General features: G+C 37.1%; 1 long non-coding RNA gene across 2 annotated transcripts in view; it reads right to left on the bottom strand.

Moving 5' to 3' along the window:
* Positions 1-4944: 4944 nt before the first annotated feature.
* Positions 4945-27721, bottom strand: part of LOC117974897 (uncharacterized) — a 51961-nt gene continuing 29184 nt past the window's right edge. For both annotated transcript variants that reach the window (XR_004665068.3, XR_008620174.2), the window contains one exon: positions 4945-8264. This is a non-coding gene — a long non-coding RNA (uncharacterized LOC117974897). The remainder of the gene's footprint in view (positions 8265-27721) is intronic.

Here is a 27721-nt window from a genome sequence, read left to right as displayed (position 1 = left end):
GCATCTCAACAAAATATGTGACCCTGAATCTAATCTGGGAAAAAGTATTTTGGTGAGGAAGTCTAAAAAGGGGCCATAGATTAAATAATATGATTGTATCAATATGAATTTCCTGTTTGTGAAAATTATACTATGGTTATGTAAGAGAATGTCTTTTTTATACAAGGTAAAGAGACATTGTGTTTACTTAATGTTTACATTACATTTACTTATACTCATTTTTTATTTTTCTGAGACAGTATCTTCATACCCTTTTTGTTGCTATTACAGAATACCACAAAATGGGTATTTTTTTTTTTGAGGCAGAGTTTTGCTCTTGTTGCCCAGGCTGGAGTGCAATGGCACAGTCTCAGCTCACTGCAACCTCTGCCTTCTGGGTTCAAGCGATTCTCCTGCCTCAGCTTTCCGAGTAGCTGGGATTACAGGTGCCCGCCACCATGCCCAGCTAATTTTTTGTACTTTCAGTAGAGACAGCGTTTCGCCATGTTGGCCAGTCTGGTCTCCTCCTGACCTCAGGTTATCCACCTGCCTTGGCCTTCCAAAGTGCTGAGATTACAGGCGTGAGCCACCGCACCTGGCTGGGAATGGGTAATTTACAAAGAACAGTTTATTTGGCTCACTGTTTAGGAGACTGTGGAGTCCAAGTGCATAGTTCTTGAATCTGGCTGGTGCCATCCTATGGTGGAAGACAAAAAGAAGAAGCATGTGTTTGTGACAGACAGAAGCACTAGGAGCTAGCTTTGCTTTATAATAACCCACTCTCTAGATAACTAACTCTCTCCCTTGATAATGACATTAATCCATTCATGAGGGCAGAGCCCTTGTGACTCAATCACCTCTTTTAGGTCCCACCTCCCAATACTGTTGCACTGGGGATATAAGTTTCCAACATATGAACTTTTAGGGGACTTATTCAAACCATAGTAAAGGGAAAATAATGATAAATCAAGTATGGTAAAATACTGACATTTGGGGAATATGAGTGAAGGGACACAGGTAGAGTTGCCAGATTTTGCAAACAAAAATATGCAACACTCAGTTAAATTTGAATTTCAGATAAATAATGAATATTTTTATTATATATCTGTATCAAATATTGCATAAGATATATTTATATTAAACATTGATATTTATCTCGGTGTCCTGTACTTCAAATTCAAATTTAACTGGATGTCTAGTGTTTCTCTGGCAACCTTATATAATATCTTCTTATAATACTATGTACTACATTTGCCACCTTCTAATATCTTTAATTTTTTTATTGGCAAGTTAAAAAATTTAAATTGCATAAGAGACTTGGAGCCTAATTCACTTCATTTTAGAGGTTTTAAGGGATTTGAACCCACGCAGTAAAAAAGCCTAGGTTACCACCCTGGAAGAACCATCCTTCTATCAGGAAATTTGAGTGAGTGTGAAAGATAGAAATAGAAAATAGAAACTGGGAAGGATAATGTGACATGTGGGGTTGAATTTACTTGGATCTTACCACATAGCTTTTTGTATTTTTAAGAAATCTTCCCTAGAAGTTTGATAAGGGGAAGAAGGTTATATTCAATTTAATGGAAATTTTTAGTTTGCTGAAATTGTATTACTTGAATTCATTTATGCTATCACTTAAAGTCATCACCTAACCTCTGATCAAAGATGTATTGGACAACCTAACTGCACGTTTTGAGATGGGAAATAGAACCAAGTGTTAATTTTCAGCCTAGGGTGCAAGCAGAGACTTAGAGTTAAGTAACATGCTGTTCTGAAATATTTTTGAGCTTTCTGATGGCAGGTGGGGTGAAAATTGCTGTCTATTAATGGTCTCAGGAGAATCGCCAGAGGAGCAGTGACTGATATTAGGGGAGTCCTAAAGTTGTTGTACATGACTGGGCAGGCAAATTTGTCTCATTCAGGGTGAAATGTTAACAAGTCAATTATAGCATCTTATTTAAGCTGCCTCCTCCAGTCCACTGTGTCACTACAAAATGTTCATCTTTACCTTCCAAATTACATTTTTTATCTTTCAGTCTTAAGCTTGGGATAGGGAATAAAACAAGGTTTTCTTTTTCCTTTGCCTCCCAAATATTTTAACAATGATTATATAGGATGGGAGATTCAGTTCGGTTAAATATCTTTCCCCAAGTTACAGAAATAAAAAGGCTTAAACCCAACTTCAATGCCTGGTCTACCCTACTTCACTGTTCATATTTTTTTGCATCTCTGTGACCATAATTAGGAATGCAATCATATAATACTTATGTAATTACTATAACATTCATATACAGTATCACATAATAATTTTACATTCAGCATCAATATCAATTTTTTCCCTATATTACATGGCCTCTCTATAGTCAATATGTGTTGGGCTACATACATGTACAATATTTCATGACAGAATCAATAATTGAATGAGAAACTAAGTGCTTGATATTTCATGGATGGCTGTTTTCTTATTCTGCTGACAAACGAAATCTATTTATGATTTTAAATGAATATAGTTTATCTCAACTCTATAAATAAGCATTGTACAAGCCTCATTTTACCCACGCAGCTTCCAATTCATTAGTTCTTCTATGCCAAGTTATCCTAAGTTTTCCTCTCAATCACGTACCACAGGGCAGACTCCCTATTACTTATCAAACCACTGTACTTTATGATAGAGTCTCACTGTGCACAAACTCACCTGCAGACTGAAGCAAAAACATCTCAATCAACTTGCAGTTTTTTGAAAGAGTGAATAAAATGCTTGTTATCATGAGTCACTGAGATTTGGGGTGATTTGTTATATAGTATTATTGCATATCTGACTTTTACAAATTAGTCGCAATCTTGTTTGAGAAGCCATTGACTAGAACTATCTAAGTAACTGGAGGAAAATGCCTTCTGTAGGGAGCCTACACTAATCCATTCCCACTCTATGGTCTAACGTTCCTAAATGTTATGTATTGCAGACTGACCAAGCCCTGGTGTGGGGTGTGGTAGAGTGAGAGGCTGGTTACCTATGGCAGCAGTTCTCAACTCTCTCCCGTGGAGAAATCCATGATGGATGGTGTTTACCTGAGTGGCCCACTCCCGCGAGGGTCCCTAGACTCCTTGGCAAGCAAGGTGTAACACTACCAGTCCTTTCTCTTTAACTCTAGAGATAACATATTGTAATAGATGTAAAAGTGAGAGTGACACTTTTTCAGAGATACGATTGAATCCACTTCAAATGTATATAAAACAACTGTTTGTGAACATTTTAATATTTGTGAATATTTTAATATTGATCTACCTAATAGCCAATCATGTCTTGAACTATCTCAGATTATAGTAGAGAACTTTCTACTCCAAACCTCATCCCTCTCTTAATCCTCTCTTATTCCTCTTATTCTATACAAGCTTGTTACCTTCTACTTCAAGAATTGAAATCATTGTATTCCATGATAAATTGCATACTATTACAGCGGGAATACTACACACTCAATAATTTCCAATTCCTTCCTCCTCCTTCTCCTCTTATTCTTCTCTTCAGTGCTCTTCTAAGGAAAAAGACCTTGTAATTTTCAGTCATCTATATTTGATATGCAAAACACTGATTTTGACCTCTGAAACTGCTTTTGTTTTATTTGATCTCATAACTTGTTAGATTTTGTAAAGGAAAAAAAATGCAGAGCTGCCACTAACGGCTCTGTCAAATTCTTTTTCTTGTTGCACGGTGTGCCTCTTAATGACAAATCTTTTCCCAATATCATAACATTACAGGCACATATAGTTATTAAAACTGACTCATTTCAACTACCATGAATGAATCCAAAAGGTCATCCACCTGCCTCGGCCTTCCAAAGTGCTGAGATTACAGGCGTGAGCCATCGCACCTGGCTGCGGATGGGTAACTTACAAAGAACAGTTTATTTGGGTCACTGTTTAGGAGACTGTGAAGTCCAATGTAACATTTTTTTCTCCAGTGTTACCTGAAGCTCCTCTATTTACCCAGCTGTAGATTGGACCTGTGGTTCTAGCCAAGGGCTTGGGATGGAGAAAGGCTATGTAAATCTCATTTATTTTCCTACCTTCTATAAGTTCATCCTCCTTTTTGTGTTACCCATGTAGTGTAAAAAATAAGAGGGAAGGTGAGGAGAAAAATAGAATTACCTAATGGAAGGTAAACTGTCTCCTCCTTTCTCAGTAGTAATTGATGTTCACTTCTGTGGCTATTGTTTGTACTTTGAGGTCTGTTGATACCACACTCAGTAACTGGCTTTGCCTTTGCACAGGAAGTACACAACTACTCACTCCTACATGAGGGTTTATTTGTTGGCTCTTTTGCATAACTCCCTGGTGATCTCTCCCTACTCAGTCCCTTGGCATAAAATATCTGACTGGGAATCAGCTTCTTCTTCTCTAATTCTCCTCATCCTTGAATCCAATTGGTGATTCTTCAAACCTCTTTTTTCAGTCTTCTAATCCAAAAGATGCCCCTTCGTTGTGGGTAGGAGTAGTGCAGTGCAAACTCTAGCTAGCTGGAGATCTAGGTAACTTGTCATGCCAAGTGGTGAAAAAGTAGGCTCCTTCTTTAAAACTCTCATCTTTACTATGCCTTTCTCGTGCTCTTCTCCCTGTTGCAGACATGTCCGGGTATGTTCACAAACATGGACATTATATTGGTCAATAAAATATTAGTCTTTCTTTCTCATAAGATTTATCTCACTTTACTTATTTGTCTCCTAAAGGTCTCCTCCATTTCTTAGCTTTGGAGAGGGGAAACAGATTATCTTTCTTGGGTTGCACTTCCCCTTTGAAGGCTATTTTTTTCTCTCTCCTGGTCCCTGTCTCTTTACTATCCTTAGAATAGGCCAGAAATCCAGTTTGATGTTTTTAGCATGTGGCAAGCCAGGAATTTCAAGCAAAGAATCAAACTTTTTCCAAGCACTGATTTGATTGTTTAATAATCAGGTTTTCAATAGAGCAACATCTCACTTGTGGTAGACCATATCATGATTCAGCAAATATTTCCCCTTTCCTCTTCCATAGAATTGGGATTCTCATCCTCACCCCAACAACCTTGAGCTTGGACATGTTATTTTGCTTGGCCATTGTATTAGTCTGTTCTCACACTGCTAATGAGACATACCCAAGACAGGGTAATTAAGGAAAGGAAAGAGGTTTAATTGACTCACAGTTCCACATGTCTGGGGAGGCCTCACAATCATGGCAGAAGGCGAAGGAGGAGCAAAGTCACATCTTATGTGGCAGCAGGTAAGAAAACTTGTGCAGGAAAATTCCCCTTTATAAACCCATCAGATCTGATGAGACTTATTCACCATCACGAGAACAGTATGGGAAGGACCCGCCCCCATGATTCAATTAACTCTCACCAGGTCCCTCCCATGACATGTGGGAATTATAGGAGCCACAATTCAAGGTGAGATTTGGGTGGGGACACAGACAAACCATATCAGCCATTAAATGTGTACAGATGTGATTTAATAGTGTTTTAAATGCACTCGTGTTGTTTGAGTTCTACTTTGTCATGGCCCTGAGAAGACTATGCACCAGGTACCTGCTGCTCTTTCAGGCTTGGTTTCAAAATGGAAGACCAAAGAACAGGCTTAAATGCAAGCTTAGGCAAGTCACTGCTGACATTGACCAAAGAGTGAGGAGTGACTGTTGTTTTATGCTCCTGAAATTTGGGTATAGTTTTCTAGCATAATAGAGCAAATTAATACATCAAGTCAAATCTCTATACTCTTCTATTATTTCAGTGCCTTACACCAAACTGGTTATGCAAGGAAGTTTGTCTTTGGATTTGTGACCTGTTCAGTCACACATGGCTTGGCACTTCGTTTAATTCTCTGATCTCACTGTCTTAATAATTTTTTAAAATAAATGGCACTGTATTTCAATTTTTTACAGGATCCTATTAAATTTCATAGGCAGTCCTCTACCTAATTTAGATATTTCAAAGAAAATTTGGTAGAAAGCAAAGAGCAGTCTTCAGCTGGCAGCACAATAACTCAGATGTATGCTCTATTATGTAGCATGTACATGCATGAGTGCATATACACATGCACATTTAACACTGGCTTTGTTTGCTGGAGTGATTCTCAAACTATGTGAATTAGTAGCTGTTGAATCTTGAAAATGTTGCTTATATTCTCTTAGCTAAAGTTATTAAATGGTTTGCATAACAATATGTGGTAGAGATGTTATGAGAGCTAAATGATTTATTTATCAACAATAAAGCATCTACCACTTTGCATTATATTAGGTGATCAGTTAATTTTCTTGTCCTATTCCCTTTATCCAATGTTTTAATTGAAAGAAAGCCCTTGAAAACCATTATCAGATAAACACGAATGAATCAACAAATTAAAAGCAAAGTTGGCAAAGTGGGGTAAAATAACAGTTGGAGAACAGAGATGCATTAGCTTCTGCTGTTTAAATGTGAACAAATTGGGGAGACATGATGTGACATGACTCCCCAACTTTTTGTTTTGTTTTTTCTAAATCTTCCCAACTTTTTAATGCAAAATAACTTTCTAATTTTCTTTGAGGGAGTAACCCTCTTAGTCATCAGGACGTTGACTATTTTTGCTGTTGTTTCTATATTTTTGTGTGTCTATTTGTGCCAGTAGTGAGGTTTGAATTATCACACTCCATGGATAAAGAGCACTTTGTGTTAGAGTAACTCAGAGAAAAATGCCCAAGATTCAGCCTAAAAGCCAGGTCTTTGACCAATATAATCAAAGAGATCCATTGCTTGAAAAGCAGCTAAAATCAAAAGCATGATGTTTTGTCTTGGTGTTTACTCACTATTGCATTGCAGTCAAAATAATGGACTAGAAATCACTTAAAACTTTTCAGCAGAATTACTCCTGTAACATTTTAATAGGTTTAGAAGATAATCTATAAAAATACATATAATTGAAAATTCTCCCAATCCACTGTCTAAGGAGCATGTTTACAAAATAAAACAAAACACACAAAAACATCTTTTAGGGAAGTAAGCAATAAATTCAGGTTGTTACATCCAGTTTTGCCAGTGATTGGGAAAAATGTGCGCACAAAAATGCCTTTTGCTTTTCTCAGTATTCGGCTGGGCCACTTAGTTTATTTAAGAGCTGCTGAGATCATTGTGAATGAGAGAGGCTTTTTATGCCCTTTTTGCTGCAAGTGCCATTAAAGATTGCTGGAAAGTTGGGGGCTGGTGAAAATCTTGTTTAGAGCTCTATCCATCATACGATTATCTCCTCTGAGATATGAGCACCAATTGAGCAAAATAATTGAAGTTCTACACTAAAGGATTGAGTACTGAGCTAAGAGACTAAGAAAAGGGTCTTCAGAGATACACATAGTTCATTTACATATAACACATTTAGAGGAATCTGTTTCTGACTTTTGGATTCATTCATTCTACAGATAGTTACTTAATGGCAGGCACTATGTTAAGCCCCACTGCTATGTGGTAAACAAAACTAGGTCCCTGCTTTATGGAGCTTAATCCAGTAGTTGATTTTGAAAGGAAAAGGAGGGGAATACTTAGCCTGGAATGAGAGAAAGAAAAGTGGTTATCAGCTCTCAGCTAGTGGAAAAAACATTTACTCATCTCCTACTATAAATAAACTGTTTGCAACATTATAGTTTACATTTTACAATGTATAAGCATATATATTTGAACATGATCTTCTGTGAATCTCTTTCAATTGCCTTGAGAGATGAGAAAATCAAGGCTGGTTATGCAATAAATAAAAAGCTGTTACTGGAAGGAAAATTAAATTTGCCCTCTTAGGTAACAGGAATCAAGAGAAAGGGTGGAAGCTACACAGAAACAGGAAGGGCTGCCTTAGAATAAATGCATTGTCATATTCAAAATAACTAAGATATGGAAACAACCCGAGTGCCTGTGAGCAGATGACTGTGTAAAGAAAATGTGAGATACATACACACAACACACACACACACACACACACAGAAAGAGATGAATATTATTCAGCTACTTTAAAAAAAAAGAAGGCCAGGCACGGTGGCTCACGCCTATAATCCCAGCACTTTAGGAGGCCAAGGTGGGTAGATCACCTGAGGTCAGGAGTTTGAGACCAGCCTGGCTAACATGGTGAAACTCCATCTCTACTAAACACACAAAATTAGCCGGGTGTGGTGGCGGGCGCCTGTAATCCCAGCTACTTGGGAGGACGAGGCAGGAGAATTGCTTGAACCTGGGAGGCAGAGGTTGTGGTGAGCCGAGATGGTGCCATTGCCCTCCAGCCTGGGCAACAAGAGTGAAACTCCATCTGAAAAAAAAAAAAAAAAAAAGGAAGAAGAAGAAAGAAGGAAGAAAGAAGAAGGAAGTCCTGGCACTTGCAGTAACATTGATGAAAGTGGAGGCCCTCATCTAAGCAAAATAAGCCAGAAATAGAAAGACGAATACTGTATGGTGTCTCTTATATATGAAAACTTAACTTTAAAAAAAACTTTTAAAGAGTCATACTTATTGAAAGGTAGAGTAGAATGGGGTCAGAAAGGGTTGGGGGTGGGGAAGTTGAGAGATATTGGTCAAAACATACAAGCTTTCAATTACAAGATGAATAAATTCTGAGGGTCTAATGTATAGCATGGTGACTATAATATTAAAACTGTATTGTATACTTGCAATTTGTTAACAGAGTCGATCTTAAGTTTTCTCGTTTAAAAAAAGCAGTCACATGGAATGATGGATATGCTAATTAGTTTGATTGTGGTAATCATTTTACAATGTATATGTATATCAAATCATTGCATTGTACACTTAAATATACACAATTTTATTAGTCAATTATATGTTAATAAAGAGGAAAAAAATGTAAGAGGAGAAGGGGACCTAGGTTAAGACTTGTGGTAAAAAATTCAAGGGTCTTCCAAAAGGTTACACAGCACAGCAATTTAAAACATGAAAATACATGTTTGATCTCACCATTACACAGTAGATCCATGTTAACAAACCTGCACATGTACACTCTCAAATCTAAAATAAAATAAAATGACCAACAACAACAACAAAAAAAGCAAACAAGGGTTTGATATCCCAGAATAAGAGGGAACTAGTCAGTGGGTAATAACCATTCCATTTAGAACGATACCTTAAAAAATGTAAATATTTTGAGCTTCTGCACAGCAAAGGAAACAACAACAAAAAGAATGGATTTTTTGCCTTGTCTTAGGAGGATTTCCAAACAGAGGGTTTGTATTCAAACATCGGGGAGGGTGACAATTTCAAACTCCTTCCGGCTCTAGCACTCCAGTTCTATATGTGCCCTTTCCTCTATCCCAGTGGTTTTTAAATGTGCATGTGCTTCACGATGACCTAGGAAGCTCAATGAAAATAGACATGCCTGGGCCTATCCTCAGCCTAATGAATGAGAATCTGCTGCAATAGGATCTGGGACTCTGTATTTTCATCAGTCAGTTCTTCCTGATATGAACCAATGTTTGGAACAACTGTACTACACCAGACATTTTAACCTAGACTTTAAGGAGCACTTTAAATTAGTGGATTTCAAACATTTTTATGACTGGGAAGCACAATAAGTAAATGCTCATGTATTGTTGGATAACAATTGAAGAATGATTTGCCTCAGCAATACTGTCTTTACTACATATATAAAATTCAATACTCTTGAATTTTCTAAGTGCAGGTTGTGACTCAATAAATTAATACTACTCTTCTCTAATGGGACTGTGACCCACAGTTTGAAGAACACAACTTTAGAATTCTGTTCTTCACAAGCTCTTTTGAGCTTCCCCAAGCTCAATTGTGTACGTGTGTGGGTAAGGGGGTTGGGGGGTGGTGGGGGAGATGGATGGAAATTCGCATATCTCATTTAAACCAGAGCAGGAGCAGGGTGTGCACTTTGTCTCTCTCTCATATTCCATTCTTCCTAAGAATCTATGTATAAAGAGAGTTTTTCTTGGGTAAAAGATAAGTACATCAATAAATAAATTCCTTTAGCAATTGCAAGCTGTCTATTATAGACTTGGCCCTGAAGGAGATAAAAAAAAAAAAGATAAGTAAAACACTATCTCTTCCCTCAAGTTGATTACTATGCAATTGATGAGCTATGACTAATTCACATGAAGCAAATAGTAGGTAATGAAGTACTAGGGTGATATGATGAAATACCAGAATATCTCAGGCCTAGGAGTTAGAAGATTGGCATCTGATTAAAAATGTTAATGAACTTTCACTCTGTGCCAGGCTTTGTTCTAGGAATTGGGACTATATTGCTGAATAAGGTGCAGTTTCTACCTTCAGTGAGCTGAAAATCCAGAGGAAAAAAGAAAAATCAGAGGCTTTTACACTCAGATGTAATCAATACTATATATTAACAAAAATACATGGGAACACAACGGAAGAACCCTAAGCCAGTCAAAAGAGTGAATAGGAGCTGACTTCTTAACTTTGGAAATATAAACTCATGCTAAGAGCATAGGAGATACCTAGGCAGAAAGAGCAAAATGCCAGGTAGTGACAGGTAATGCCAGGCTCAGGAGAAAGAGGTCTGGCTTGTTGGGGAACTGCCTGTAGCTCAGGGAGGCTGAAGGACAGGGCATAGAAGAGTGGTTGTGAGGAAGACGTTAACAGAATATGCAATGCATATGGCCTTAAGTGTCATGTTAAATAATATTGACTATATGGTGAGTATTTTGGGGGAGTCATTCAAGTGTTTCTACCAATCAGAGGTTCAAGATTAGATATGTACTTAAGGAAAACCATTTGAACTCATGGGTGGACACCAGAAAGAAAAGTGGGTTACAGGGAGTTAAAAAGAAAAAATGGTTACAGGGAGTTAAGATAGAACTGTGCTACAGTATTCAAGCAAGAAGAGACTAAGACATACACCAGGCCATGGGCACTGTGAACAGAGCTGGCAAGCAGTGCAATAAAACTATAATTAATGGGAAAAATTAACTAATGGTAGGAATAAGTTTGGTTAGTCATTTAACCAGGTTTCTTTGTGCTCAAAATGAAAATATTAGAAAATATAATTTCAAAGTGTTTTCTCCCTGATTCAAATCTCTAAAACCATAAATTTTTCTAATAAATCCTTTACACTGGTTAAGGAGATGAGTCGGTAGTGATGATCAGGACAGTATTGTGGTTGTTTGTTTCTGAAAAATATTGGCTTATATTTTAAATTTTTATTAAGATGGGTGTGAAACCCGAAAAACTGCCATACTCAAAATGTATTAAACTTTTTAATTTATTAAATACATTTCGATATGTCAATTTATATACAAATATAAATAGGACTGTTATAGTAAGTAGTCAGGCATGAGCAGGCCAGGAGAGAGCTCCCCCCAACCCCTCACCAGGAAAGTCAGGCGGCTATCAAGTGATGGTCAGGCAGTTGTCAAACTGTCTCTCTAAAATAATAATTGGTTGCAGCTGGCGCCAGGGAAAGGCAGTCTCCCAGCAGATGGAAACACCTGAAACTGGCAATCAGCAGCTTCCCGATAAGACCTCAGGAACTGGGTAAGCGGGCTCACGCATGCACACTAAGAGGCAAAATGGTGGAGTTCAACAGGTATGTCACCTCCTAGGGACGTTTGACCGGAAAGGAAAGAACGCCTAAAGCGAGCATGCGGACAACTCCAGTAACACATTGCACATGGTCACCTCCCATGTGCCAGCAGGCCACTATGCATGCAGACAGCCACCCCAACGCAAGAATCAAGGCAGAAGGAATATCAAGACCCCAGAAGTAAGCCAACGTGTAAGACCCCAAGTCGAAAGGTCCAAATGCACACTTCTCTTTCAAGTCGCCCACTTGGCCCTTTTCCAAGTGTACTTGCCTCTTTTTTTGTTCCTGCTCTAAAGCTTTTTATTAAACTTTCACTCCTGTTCTAAAACTTGCCTTAGTCTCTCCTTCTGTCCCTCAGCCAAATTCTTTCTTCTGAGGAGGCAAGAATTGAGGTTGCCTCAGCACTGTATGGATTCCTCGCTGGTAACATACTTTGGGGCCGGTTCTTAGATATGTTCTGCCGCTAACAGGAAAGAGAAAATACTTCTCCCCACTTCCCAGCTCCTTTCCCAGAGCTATCTGAGTTCAGCCTTCTCCTGAGTAGTCAGTGAAAGCTAACTGGATCTTGAGCCTTGCGCCATTAAAGTCTGATTTTCTTTACTCTGATATTTTCCTCTAAAACATGTGTTGTGGTTGTTAGATAATTTGTAGCTTGCTGTAGATATTAACATTGCTTGTCTCTGGTAGCTGACTAATGTGCTTATTTTAGGTAGCTCATTCCTTTGACGGTAAGGATTATGTGCTGAGAGATATTGAGTGCCAATTTTGTAGCAAGATATTGCTTATGCTAATTCCTATGCCTGGGCATTTAATTTGGTACATTTACAGTTCTGCAAAATGACTTGGTTTTTCTTTTGTGGTGCAAGGGGAAATAGATTTATATAGAGTTTTGACTATTATTAAGGGTTATAGGAGCTATAATATAATAATAATAATAATCACTACCATTCATCAAGTGCTTACTGTGTGCCAGGAGTTATTCTAAGTGTGTGCATGAGTGCGTGTGTGTGTGATATTCTTGTATAGTTTTTCTCGTATAATACTTTCAGTCACTCTGGAGGGTAAGTAGATTACAAGTCCCAGTTTAGAGATAAGAAAACCCAGGCTGGGAGTAGTGACTCATACCTGTAATCCTCCACTTTGGGAGGTTGAGGCAGGAGGATCATTTGAGGTCAGGAGTTTGAAACCAGCCTGGCCAACATGGTGAAACCGTGTCTCTACTAAAAATACAAAAAAAATTAGCTGGCTATGGTGGAAGTTGCTTGTAATCCCAGCTACTTGGGAGGCTGAGGCAAGAGAATTTCTCGAACCCAGGAGGCAGAGGTTACAGTGAGCCGAGATCACGCCACTGCACTCTAGCCTGGGCAACAGAGAGAGACTCTGTCTCAAAAAAAAAAAAAAAAAAAAGAGAGAGAGAGAGAGATGAGAAAACCCAAACATTTGAGCTCACATTTCAATCTAAGTTGTTCTATTCTATGATTCCAAAGGACTGTTTTCTCTTTTGTGCTCCCCCTTCTCCTCTTCCTCTTCTTCTCCTCCTTCTCTTATTCATTTCTCCTCTTCCCACCCACCCCCATTCTCTCTCTCATCTCCTCATCTTCCCTTTCAGCCTTTCATTTTTTCCTCCACCCCACCTTCACTTCATAATTAAGATAAACAAAAACAATATGCAATGGCATAGAACAGTTACGGTAAAATAACTAAAAGACATAATTAAAAATGAAAGGAATTCAATAACCCATTTCATTGCTTTCGACTTTCCGTGTATATATTGTTGATGAGACCACACAAGTTCCTGTCTCTCTCTGTCTCTTCTTTTCTCTCTTGTTCTCTCTCTCTGCCGCTGGCTTTGTCTTTGGGAGTATCCTCATTGCCTTATATTGCCATCACCCAACACATCATTGTGTAACGCCTGTCACCCTCTTCCATCCTCACCACTCCAACTAAAATCCTGCCATCTGATAAAATTGTTTGCCCATAAATGTCAAGGGATTGGTCTTTCTTCAAATGCAAATATGCCAGACAAGAATGACATTAAAAGCTGAAAATTAATTTATCAGGTCCAGGCAGGCTGGCAGTTAACTGAACGTCATTCTAATACAAGGAAATGGGGAGCCAGCAGGAGGACACTGCACGCTGCTGCTAAGAATAGGAGCCGCAAGGGGGGAGCACAGCACTGCAGACGAAATAGAAAAAGGAGTGAAACCACAAACTTCACAGTTACTCATAGCAGGCTCTGTGTTCAGGGTTAACTTTAAATTGGGTTTGTCCTTGCTTTTAAATACAGTTCTTAAAATATTCATGCCAGACAGTAAAGACAAAAAAGGATCAATTTGTTTCTAGGATTTAAGACTGAAGCCCTAAAAAGTAGGTCATTTTACCTGATAGCATTGCAAAGATCATATGATCATTATTCTGCAAGAAGTATTGCAATAGATAAGAATGTAGTCTTTGGAGTCCATATGCTTAAATTTAAAATCAAGTGCTGTGATTTACAGCTGTGTTAACACTGTCCGTGACTTAATGTCTCCTGACTTAAGTTTCTCCATCTGCAAAATGGGAGCAATAATAGAACCTCAACTGTGTAGATTTAAACAAAGAATAGTAATATAAAGTAGCAGATATAATGACTGAATACATGTTGATTCTTACTGTTTCTATTAAACAGTTGGGTTCAGAAAAAAAGAGTTGAGGTGAGTTGGCTGAAGTGGGTATAAAACACACTTGCCACATTGTGTAATGTGCCCCATTCTGATTCAGCCATGATCTCTTAAAACTAGCTGTACCTAACATGTTTTCCTTTTTTTCTGAAATGGAATTTTGGATCTTAATTCAAAGAAACTTTTTTTTTAATGCAAATATGGTCCTATATGCAGCATCTTCTGCCCTCTTCTGGCTTCTGTAAGAAATTCAAGTGGATGTATAAACTAAATCATATATTGTTTTTATTTTATTTTTCAGTGGACATCACAGTTTACCATTTTTCTAATTCCCAATGAGAAAGAAACAATTGCAATATTTTGTATGAGATGGGAATTGTCAGAAGTTTTTAAGATTTTCTTTAAACAATTTGCTTTTGAAATAGAGATTTCATTCTACTAGTTTATTCAATAGTCTTCTTCCAGTAACAACTCTTAATATTTTAAATACTAAGTAAATAATTAAACAGGGTCACATATTATTGCAGAGACTAAAATCTGAGGTTATTGTAATTCCTGAGCTAATTAATTAGAAGTTTAAAATAGAACCGGCATGTGAGAACATTTGATTACAGAAAAAGCCTAGAGATAAAGGTCCTATTTCTTTTAGAGATTGTATTGGATTTTTGCTCTTTTTCTCTAACCTTCAAAAAATAAATAAAAGCATAATTTTTCAAGATAGACAATTCAAAATAATGGCGCTTATTTTGGTTTTCAGATACAGTTGAATTGAGCATCAGTTTGCTAAGCTTTCAAAGAGACAGTATTTGAAGTTATCTGCCAGAGATTCCATGGCATAGCAAAAGCATTCCTGTTAGAATGCAACAACAACAACAAAAAAAACCACAGAAGTTTGTGTTGGCAAATACAAAGGAGCCAGAAGACAGCTTGCTGGGACCTGGCAGGCTGCAGTCAGCAGAGATCAACTTGCTGGGGGAGGTCTTACACATCTCTGCGCTTCCTGCAGTTGGAAAGGATTAGTCAAATTGGAATGAAAGGGACTTTGGAGGGGAAGCCCAGTTGGCAGGAAGAAAAAAGAGGAACAAATAACTTAAGATGAAAGGAACAAAGCATTTGTGATGTCAGTTGCAGGTTTTCCATTTACATCTTAGATTGTGTAATGCAGATGTCTTCAGTGTTGAAGGGTCATAATTCAAATGATCATTTTCCGACTAATCCTGAGTTATTAATGTCTAGAATTTATACGGTTCCTAGATTACCCCACTCACAAAAGATTAAATGCTTTTACAAAAGAAACCTGCTTAGTCATTAAAACACATTACTAGGCATAAGAATAAGGCTGTGCAAATAGCCTATGAGGTTTGGACAAGGGAGAATAATGGAGCATTTCCTTCACCAAATATTAAAATGTATTAAAAGGGCACAATGCTTAAAATTTTTGTACTGATTCCAAAAGCTATAGGCAGAATAATAAAATCAGATATTAGGCTGATAAACAAATGCTAGCCTCTAATGAATATGATATAAATTCAGGAGGAAGAAGCACTATTTAATGACTGTGATTGGCATAATTATTTAAATATTTGGGAGGAAACATAGTAGTCTGCTTTTATCCTTGGGGATAGGTTCCAAGGTTCCCAGTGAAACCACAGATAGCACTGAAATTGGTAGACACTGTTTTTTTCTGATAACCTAGGTGGCTACTAAGTGACTAATGTAGCAGATACAATGTGGATACAGCTGAACAAAAGGATGATTCCCACCCCAGGAGGGATGGAGCAGGATGGTGCCAGGTTTCATCACACTACTCAGAAAGGTATGCAATTTAAAACTTATGAATTGTTTATTTCTGCATGTTTTTTTCATTTAATGTTTTCACACCATGATTGGCCATGGGTAACTAAAACCATGAAAAGTGAAACTGCAGATAACCAGAGGCTGCTGCCTCTGGTTATATTTTAATTGACATCACTAACCAAAATACACTACAGGAAGATCACAGAGTTAAATGTATTTTAAAAATAAAATAATGAAAGGACAGTTAAATGTATATTGCAATATGTGTATGATGGCATTTTTTTTTGCCTCTCAAGTGACATTTTTAATGAAAATTTATTGGCAAAGGAATATAGTTGTGTCATTCTAAGTTTTAGTTACAAAACACAGAAACCTTTCCAGGTATTGTATGTAGAAAGGAAATTCACTAAAGGTTATCTGCTCAAATAATCCCTAAAACAGTCAGATAATTATGATTTAACATCATGCAGAAAAATGCCCAATCCATACTTTATCATTAGTGCAGGCACAATCACAACATTCCCAAGCACAAGACCAGAAGGTTCTTCCTTAGATTTTGAGAGTGGACCCTACCATGAAGCTAATACCACTGATATTCCTGAAAGCTCTATGCTTCTTGGCTAGGCTATACCAAGAAAAAGATTCCACATGAGGTTTCTTTCTTTATGTCATCCATTTCCAAATTGAACACTGAAGCAGCTGGCATATATTATTGATGAAGTCTGCATCACCTAGGCCATGTCCTAACTGTTAAAGAGGCTGGAAAATTGAGACTGCTTTTACCTTGAGATGGCAGGGCTCATGGTACAATAATTTTCTCAACTATAGTTAAGGCGTATAAAAGATGATGTGTGACAATAAATATGACATACATACTCTACATGCTCAGGTTATAAATAATGGATATAAAAGTTTCATACACCATATGAGCCCTAATTGTTCAAAGGAAATTATAAATGCATGCAGATTTTCTTTTTTTTAAACAAAAACTCTAAAGACTAAAACACAAAATCATAATATTAGATTTGGGAGAAGCTAGCAGGTAGAATTTGGTTTTTTTTTACATTACATTTATAGCTCTGTGTTTTCTAAATTCTCTGCAATATATATTAATATATAACATTTTTTTAAAAAGTAATAAACAGAGCTTGACACCCTCAAACTTATTCTATAGCCAGTGTAGTACAATATCTGACTTAGAATTGAAAGGTGTAATTGAAAATTTAAAATTCAAATTTTTCTCTTTTCATAAGAAAACTGAGTATTAGCTACCACCTACAAGCCTACAAAGAGGCTCACACAGGTCATATATGTAGAAGATACTAAAACCAGGCCAGGAAACCATACTTACTGTGTTTTAAAACCAGTAAAGTTTCCTTCATCTCGAGTATTTGTATTTTATCGATGACAATTGGACAACATGACGCAGGCAGTTTTTGTTGTGTTTTGTTTTTGAGACAGGGTCTCATTCTATTGCCCAGGCTGGAGTGCACTAGCATGGTCATGGCTCACCCCAGCCTCAACCTCCAAGGCTCAGGTGATCCTCTTGCCTCAGCCTCCCAAGTAGCTGAAACTATAGGCATGCAGCACCATGTCTGGCTAATTTTTTTTTTTTTTTTTTTTTTTTTTTTAGAGATGAGGTTTTTGTCATGCTGCCCAGGCTGGTCTCAAACTCCTGGGTTCAAGCAATCCACCTGTCTCAGCCTTTCAAAGTGCCAGAATTACAGACATAAGCCACCACACCCAGCCTGGCAGTTTGTTTTATGCTTTATGGTTAATGGATGTATCATCCTTATTATACGATAATTTTCAAGTACTTTGTGATTTATCATAGGGAATTCCTATTATGTAGAGAAGGGAATGTGATACCATCCAGCCCAGTCACTTGTCTTGTCAGTAAGAACTACATTTGATTCTCTTTTTGATTCATTTTCCCAGTTGTGTGATGTGGACCCTCAACACTAATGCTCACATTGAAAGCCATTTGAGATATTTTTTACCAAAAGATTCATGAGCATGAGAGCTGCTACCAATTGGTATGCTTACCTGTCTGGAATGATGGAGTTAATTTACTGTGAAAATTGCATAGGAAGACTGACTCTTTTGAGTTCCAAAACATAGAAAAATTATCATATCTTGAAGAGAGAAATCCTTTCATAAAGGACAGTGTTTGGGGGAGTTCAGGAGAGATGAAAAAGATATAGTCACTCTCTTCCATGTAACAGAAAGCTTCCTAGTGGCTGAGACCAGAGTAACTTCACTATTTCCAGGAAAAGCCCAATGTCTAAATTGTAATATGGCCCTCAATGAAAGCTGGTTCAATGATGACATAGATGAAAGTTATCTTTAGATTTTACTTGTATAATAGTTGTGGCCTCTTATCTAATGCTTGCCATTTGCTAGGCATTATGTCATATCTTTACATATCTTACTTCTGTCTTGAATGCTCTGTGGAGAAAAACTTAGAGATTGATTAACAGTTTACAGCGTGTCTTCCCAGTTCACAGTGATTTCCCATCTGGAAAGTTCATTCCTGCCTGATTTATAATTCCCCCAATATTTACTTTTGTAATAGTGAGCCTGTCCTCTGGTCACTGCAAGTTAGACCAGGATGGATATCTTACTAAACCTGGGACTTTGAGGGTTTCCTCTCCCATAAATTTGGAAATGAACGTAAGACTCAGAGACTGCTAGTAATTCTTTGGAAGCGACTGGAAGAGTCATATGCAAACTCCAGAACTCTGAATCTCTAGAAAAAGAAAGTGGATTATGAAGCAGGTGCAGAGAAAGAGGAAGAGATCACAGGTAGTCTTGACATTTATTCCTAGTATCTGTCTTTACATAAAACCTAGCTTCAAACCCCTGAATTCTAAGTCTATCCTCTCTTTGTTTAAACTACCTAGAATTGTTTTTTGAAAGTTAGAATCAAGAATCTTGGCTAACATAGGGTATGAGTAAAACATGTACATTCATATCTGCATCCATAGAAACATACTATCCCTTATCCACAAAACAAATTCAAGAGTGTATGTTAACATCCCCATGTTATAGGTGAGGAAACAGCTCAGAGAGTGGAAGCAATTTTCTCAAAACAACCTACTTAGAGTTATTTAGAACTGTTATTTAATCTGAGGTTAGAATAGCTTCAAATCCGTGAGCTTCCTAGTCCATGTATCATGCCACATTAAGATTTACTCATTTTTTAGCATGAATTTATAGAGATCCTCCTAAGGACAGGCACTGCATTTCTATGGTTTTACCAGGGTTACTGAGTAGTTGTATACATTTACATGGTGCTGCATCCATAGGTGTCTACAAGTACTGCCAAAGATGGGAGACTCAGTTAAATGTTAAGAAAAAAATCTCTTGAGACTCATTATGTATAAACTATGCTGTTAGTAAACATAACATTAAGAAGAAACCAGCTTTCAAAAGACACAGGAGGTGTCAGAGGCTTTTCATATTGCAAATCTGGGATTAATATTAGTAAAATCTGCCAATAATAAGCACTTACCAAGCTACATGTGTAGTTTAACGGAAGCAGATGCCACCTGGTATGATTTGTCTCTGATCTTCAGATGGAACATGTCTGGAGTTGTCTGTGGACTGCTATAAGCACCTCATTTTAGAGGTTTTCTTTTTGTTTTGTTTTGTTTTCATTTCATATGCTATACAATGAGATATGTTTGAGACCATACCCAGGCACACTTTTATACAGCATCTTGAAGAATATATGATGGGTTGATGGCCCAATAATGTCTCAAATTTCTTTTTAAATCCAGAAAGGTCATGTAATTTTGTTCAAAGTCACTGAGCTACTTAGTTGCAGAGATGAGGTTTGCTAGCTAGAATATACAGCCAACAAAAATCATTTAAGATAATTTAGTTTATGTATTTTTTATTTCTTCAAATAACAACACACGTTAATTAGACTGATTTCAGAACTCACTTTGCATTCTATCCCTACAATCTGTCTTTCCTTGAATTTATGAAATGTAGAATGGGAAAATTATAGGTTTTATAGTTAGCATCTATAGTGCGTAGGGTACAGCATAAAAGCTACTATATTAATTACGTACATTTTGGCTTATTATATAATTCTGCCCTTTTGCTTTAGAATTTGAAATTGCCTTAAATGTGGAGAATTAAAAAAATACATAATCACTTTCATTTTTAGATGTAATTATATTCTCAAAAACTAAATGAGTGGTATGTCATAGCACCTTCGTTTATATAAGATTTATGCTTGCTATCTTTTGTAACACACAAAATGGGCAAATAAAATGTAAATAATATGGCAGATTACTCTGAAGATGAAAATTATTCAGGCTTGTGAATGCTCAGGAGAGTGTATGGGCATTATTTCAAATTATCTCAAAGATAATAACAGCTAACACTTATAGAATATTTATCCAGGCACTGTTGTGAGTGCTTCATATTCATCACCTCAGTCTTCACAATCACCTGTGAGGTAGGGGTTTTTGTATCCTGTTTTACAGATGAGGAAAATTAGGCACAGAGATTATCACTCCATCTGGTCTCAGAATTTCTTAACCACTTTCTAAATTTTTTATTTTGTGAGACAGGGTCTCACTCGGCTGCTCAGGCTGGAGTGCAGTAGTGCAATCTCAGCTCACTGCAACCTCCACCTCCTGGGCTCAAGTGATTCACCCACCTCAGCCTCCTGAGTAGGTGGGACTACAGGTGCACACCACCACACCCAGCTAATTTTTGTATTTTTAGTAGACACGTCTTTGACCATGTTGGCCAGGCAGACCTCAAACTCCTGACCTCAGGTAATCCACCTGCCTCGGCCTCCCAAAGTGCTGGAATTATACGCATGAGCCACCGCACCAAAGATAATTCTGTCCCCCCTTTTTTTTTTTAATGCAGCCCATGTGTATGTTACTTGTACATGTTTGTGGACAACTTTCTAACACTTAAATGGTTACGCAGTTTTACCTGACCTGGCTACACCTGTGCTTGGCTTGGATCCTTTTCTTCTTTTGCCTTTTTAAGACTCATAAGAAATACGCTTTCTTTTTAGTCTTTTTTCCTAATAAGCTTTCATTGTACCATCATCCATGTTCTGCTGACAGATTTCACTTTTTTTTTTTTTTTTATGAGATGGAGTCTCGCTCTGTTGCCCGGGCTGGAGTGCAGTGGCGAGATCTCGGCTCACTGCAAGCTCCGCCTCCCAGGTTCAAGCCATTCTCCTGCCTCAGCCTCCTGAGTAGCTGGGACTACAGGCTCCCGCCACCACACCCAGCTGATTTTTCTCTGTATTTTTAGTAGAGACGGGGTTTCACCGTGTTAGCCAGGATGGTCTCGATCGCCTGACCTCATGATCCGCCTGCCTCGGCCTCCCACAGTGCTGGCATTAAAGGTGTAAGCCACCGCTCTCGGCCCCAGATTTCACTTCTATTTTTATTTTAGATTTAGGGGGTACACGTGCATGTTTCCTACATGGGTATATTGCATAATGCTGGGGATTGGGCTTCTAACATGTATCCATCACTCAAATATTGAACCGTGTATCCAATAGGTAATTTTTCAAACCTTGGCCCTTTCCAAACCTCTCCCCTTTTGGAGTCACCAGAGCCTGTTATCTCCATCTTTATGTAAATACGTACCCATTATTTAGCTCCCATTTATAAGTGAGAACATGCCATCTTTGATTTTCTGCTTCTGAGTTAGTTCATTTAGGATAATGGCCTTCAGCCTCATTCATATTATTGCAACTGACATGTTTCTTTCCTTTTATGGCTAAATAGTATTCCATGGTGTATATATACCAATGAACAATTGGTGGACTTTTAGATTGATTCCATAACTTTGCTGAATAGTGCTGCAATAAAAATATGAGCACATATGTCTTTTTTAATATAATAATTTATTTTTCTTTGCTGTAGATACCGAGCAGTAGGATTGGTGGGTCGAATGGTAGTTTTAGTTTTAGCTCTTTGAGAAATCTCCATACTGTTTTACATAGAGGTTGTACTTATCTACATTCCCATCAATAGTGTATAAGTGTTCTTTTTGAATACACACTGACATCTTTTTTTTTGACTTTTTAATAATAGCCATTCTGACTGGTGAAAGATGACATCCCCATGTAGTGTTAATTTGCTGTTATCTGATGATTAGCGATGCTGAGCATTTTTTCATGTTTGTTGGCTGCTTTTTTTCCCTCCTTTTAAGAAATATTTGTTCATGCCTTTTCCCCAGTTTGTCATGGGCTTGTTCATTTTTATTTTCTTGTTGAGTTCCTTGTAGATTATGGATATTATTCTTTGTTGGTGGCATAATTTGCAAATATTTTTTCCATTCTATGGGTTGCCTGATTATTCTGTTGATTATTTCTTTTGCCGTGCATAGGATTTTTAGTTTAATTAAATTCCATTTTTCTATTTTTGTTATTGTTGCATTTGCTTCTGGGGTCTTTGCCATAAATTCTTTACCTAAGCTATGTCAGAGGAGTTTTTCCTAGCTTTTCTTCTAGGATTTTTATAGTGTCATGTTTTAAGTATAGATCTTTAATTCATCTTGAGTTAATTTTTTTATATGGTGAGAAGTAGGGGTCCAGCTTTATTCTTCTGCATATGATTAGCCAGTTTTCCTAGCACCAGTTATTGAATAGGGTGACCTTTCCCCCATTGTTTATTTTTGTCAACTTTATCAAAGATCAGTTGGTTGTGGGTATGTGGCTTTATTTCTGGGTTCTCTATACTGTTCCCCATTGATCTATGTGTCTACTTTTGTACTACTACCATGCTGTTTTAATTTCCACAGCCTTACAATATAATTTGAAGTCAGGAAACATGATGTTTCAGGATTTGTTTTTTTTACTTAGGAGTGCTTTGGCTGAATGGATATTTTTGGTTTTGGTTTGGGTCCACAAAATGAGCTTTAGGATTTTTTTTTTAATTCTTTGAAAAATGACATTGGTAATTTGACAGAAATTGCATTGAATCTGTAGATTTCTTTGGGCAATATGGTCATTTTAGAATGGCATGAACCTGGGAGGCGGAGTTTACAGTGAGCCAAGATTGCACTACTGCACTCCAGCCTGGGCGATAGAGCGAGACCTCATCTCAAAAAAAAAAAAAAGAAAAAGAAAAAAATGGTCATTTTAATGATATTGATTCTTCCAATCCATGAGCATGAGATGTTTTTCTATTTGTTTGTGCCCTGACCTTTCAAAAAATTATTCTGCTGTTCTAACTTAGAGCCTCATTGACTTCTTGACCTATCCAAAGATCAATTTTTACTTATTAAATTATTTATCTTTTTGTAATATTTGATACTCTTAACCACCTGTCCTTCTTGAAACTTTTTATCCCTAAACTTTTATGATGCCATTTTCCATAGCCCCTTTCTGATCATTCCAGCATCATCATGACTATGTTCCCTCTTTTCTTTGTTCATTAAATTATTTAAGTCAGTGGCCTAGATCCTAAAACTAGATCTAGCACCCAGAAATGAATCTGGCATATTGAATGATCTCAATAAATATTAGCTGAATAGTTTGTCCTTATGAAATCTAGCCAATGCCTATTACTTAGACTATACCTCATGAACTAGCAAATATGAAATCCAGAACTCAGGCTTAGGAGGTTTAGGTACAGATCTAATGCCATGCTTTTCCCTTACTACACTTTTTTTCATCTCATTTTTTTTAATCTGATGATTCATTCTTTCCTGATAACACATACACACATACTCACATTGAGGCTAATTGGGTTTCGGGCATGAGCTAAGTGCTGTGGCCGTGGTGGTGAACTTCTTGTCTTTGTGACAGTTATGTAGGTAAGGACACCAGCTCACTATACTGTATTCTCTGTCCTCTCTTCTTCACCCTTCATTTCATTTTTCAAACTCATGCCAGACTATTCTTTGGAAAATGTCTAACACTCATTTAAAATTCTTCAGTGGCTCAACATTACACATACAATGGAGTTTCATCCTTCTTGACATTTCATAGAAGGCCCTTTATAATTTGATCTCTGACTATATACCCTCAACTCCTCCACATGCCCACTTGTATATTGTATTCCAAATGGAGTAGGTTCTTTGGTATTCCTGAATAATGCAATGGCTTTGCTCATCTAAGTGTTTTCTATACATATCATCTTGTTGGAATTTGGTAGGAATTTTTTGGGGGGAGCAATAGATAACACTTCCCGTGCCTGCTTGGGTTCTGAGTTCACTTAGAATTATACGTAAAGCCAGATAGGTGTAATGCAAAATGCGACCTTCGCCCTGATAATGTGTATATTAGAGTATGAAGTTTATATGGTTAGGCAAGTGGGTGTCCCTAAATCTCAGAATAGACAGCCTTATGCTGTCTTTCAGTCAAAAACAACACTGAAAAATTGCAGCTTCACCATGGGAGAAGAAGGACTTTCGTGATAAGCTTTCCGTATGGCCCAGAGAAAGATTATTGACTCTCTGAGAGAAGGAGAGCTATTCACAGTAGCCAAGATATGGAAACAACCCAAGTGTCTGTCGACAGGTGAGTGAATAAAGGCAATGAGGGGTGTGTGTGTGTGTGTTAGATATATATATATATAAAATATATATGATATATATGTGATATATATGAATATTATTATCATTCATAATATTATATATTATATATCATTCATATATAATATATATATGAATATTATTAAATCTTTAAAAAAGAAGGAAATCCTGCCAGTTGTGACAACGTGGAAGAAACTGAAGGGCATCATGTTAAGTAAAATAAACTAGACACAGAAAGACAAATATAGCATGATCTCATTTATATAAAATAGTTGAACTCATAGTAATAGTTAGTGGAATAGTGTTTACCAGGGGTTGTGGGTGGGGAACTAGGGAAGATGTTAGTCAAAGGATTCAAAGTTGCAGTTACAAGATAAATAAGTTCTGGAGACCTAATGTTCAGAATGGAAACTATAGTTAGTAATAATATATTGTGCATTTTCCATTTGCTAAAACAGTAGATCTCAAGTGTTCTCACACACACAAAACAATAGCAACTAAGTGAGATGATGGATGTGTTAGTTGGCTTGATTGTGTAATCATTTCACCACATATACTTATATCAAAACATCCCATTGTTGTATGACTTTAATAAATTCTATTTGTATTTTCCGGCTATACCTTAATAAAGCTGGAAAGTAGGCTTAAAAGTACTTTCACCCTTTGACCCACCAATTCTTCTAGAATACCTAGAAGAATTCTCCTAGATATACTAGGGAAATTGGGTTTGATGCACAAAGATTAATGCACAAGGTTGTCATCCTAATATTATCTCTAGTTGTAAGAAAATTGTTTACCATTAATGTCTCACAATTCAAAGTTAATTAAATAAATTATGAAACAGTCATTAAAGAAAAAAAAGAGAGAGAGAGAATACACAGCCCTGTTCTCCTTTCAAAATCACCAGTCAGATTAAGCTGCTCATCTTCACCTATGGGGGAGTTAGTGAGAGAACAGAGAATGCCCAGAAGTACTATGAAAGTAAAATTCCCTCAAACTCTAAGTATTTTTGGATGAGTAATGAATATATGGATCAAATATACAAATATAACCTGATTTTATCAGGAACTTTTCTATTTTGCATTAAAACAAAACAAAAAACCTTTACTTTGCCTTAAATGAAGTCGATTAGCTCACAAAACCAAAATGTATGGGGACAGAATTTTCTTTAGGTGTGGTTGAATGAGTCCAGGTACCCAAGCAATGTCATAAGATTTGGTCTGTCTTCATCTCTGCTTCCCTCTATCCCAATTCCAATCCCAGGCAGGCTCTTTTGTTACTAAGACAGTAAGATTACTATCAGCAACTGGCAACTATCCCATAAATGCTGCTCACCAGGTAGAAAGAGGGCTTCATGTTCCCCAAAATTCTAGCAAAAGGCCCGAGGTTATCATTGGATGACTTAGGCTTTGAAGTAAAAGAATATACTTTTTTTGCTAAGCCTGATTCTGTGTCCCCACTAGAACTATGGTTAAAGTTAGTAGCTGAAGAACTGAGATGAGGGAGGGGTGGCTCACCAAAGGGATAGCAGAGTGTTGTTTCAGAAGAAAGAGGATCTATTTGGAACATGCAGAAACAATGGATGTCCACATATTCACTGTTCCTTAGGTGAAAGGAGTGATAAAGCAAGGTAGAACAGATTTTGTGTATCAGTGAAGTCGAGTCTAGGTAAAAGTGTCTTTTCTAGATTATGCTTATTGTTAAATTTTACTTCTCCATGATTCTGTTGCAGCTAGCCAAGAGATTGTACTCATTTTTTGTTAGCCTAGAAATCACTTTCTTGAAATGGGTGAACTGGGAAATCTTTTTGCTATACAGAAAATATTGTTGCTGTGACAATCGTGGTAGTAGAGGCCTGTTGAAAATGAGTTGGGAAATAGATAGAAGAAACCCCAGTCTCCTCTGTCAGATGAAATGGTACAAGCAGCTGTAAATTTTTCTGTTCGACTTTCCCCTAGAATCACACAGAAATATACACACAGACATATACAGAAACCCACATATACAAACACACAAAAACAGGCCAAATCATCATCTAACCCAAAAATGATGAAACAAAAAAATATACATGCCAACTTTCATCTAATAGAAATAAAAATACCTCCAAAATTTCAACTTAATGGTATGTGTCAGATTGTATTGACTCACTTGTGAAAGAAAAATTGCAGTATTACTCATTCTTATTTCAAAGAACATATTTAGAGGTCTCAGTGATTCGTGATGATCAGCAAAAACAGACCCTTTGTGCTCTGTCGTACACTGGCAGGGATGTCTGTGTTAGCTTTGCCAAGGCCCCAGTTGTGCTCATTCCAATATGGACTAATTTTATTTTCCTTTCCCTCTCTCTCTCTGTCTCTGTCTCTCTCTCTTCCTCTCTTTCTGTTTTTAATGTTTGAAAAATACAATAGAATTGTCTCTTCACCACGTGGATATCTGCATGTGTTAAAATTACTTCTATTTTAAGCTCACTCTCTTTTTAATTTAACAGGACATGTCAGAACATGCAGTCTCTTTTCTTTTCACCCTCCTAGAAAATAGGAAATATACAAACCGATCTTGATGGAGGCAAAAAGCCAACTTGTAGGGGAAACAAACAAATAATAATTAAGCACACAAACAAATATAAATAAAGAAACAACATTTGAAGGTCTGGGTGATTTGATTTAAGTTGAAATCCCACAGCATTTGATATAAAGAACTGCAGTATGAAAGAATAACAGCAAGGACATAGGGAGAAATACGGACAGTCTTCTTGCCTGGATCTTAATAGGCAAGGCATTAAATTTGCCTTAACTCAGTTTCCCAGAAGACATTAAAATGAAAGCTGCGCACCAGCATGGCACATGTATACATATGTAACTAACCTGCACAATGTGCACATGTACCCTAAAACTTAAAGTATAATTAAAAAAAAAAAGTTAGGATTTGCTTGATGCCAAGATACTCCTATAATAGACAATGTTCCAAATCAAGTAAGCCTCTTCTGGAAGTGGTATCAAAACAACTGGATTTCATGGCCTTTCCTACCCTATCCCGGATGAACTACTGCACCAGTAGAGCTGGAGTGAAGATGGGTGCAGCCCCAGATGAAAACATTATAGACTTTTACTGTTATTAACCATGACTCAGTAGTTTTCATAAATAAATGCTTTCGTCACTTTCCAGTAAAAAAAAAAAAAAAAAAAGAAACTTCTCAATTATAAA

This window comes from Pan paniscus, chromosome 9 (genome assembly GCF_029289425.2).
Source record: "Pan paniscus chromosome 9, NHGRI_mPanPan1-v2.0_pri, whole genome shotgun sequence".
Taxonomy (NCBI): domain Eukaryota; kingdom Metazoa; phylum Chordata; class Mammalia; order Primates; family Hominidae; genus Pan; species Pan paniscus.
This window is presented reverse-complemented; position numbering and strand designations above follow the sequence as displayed.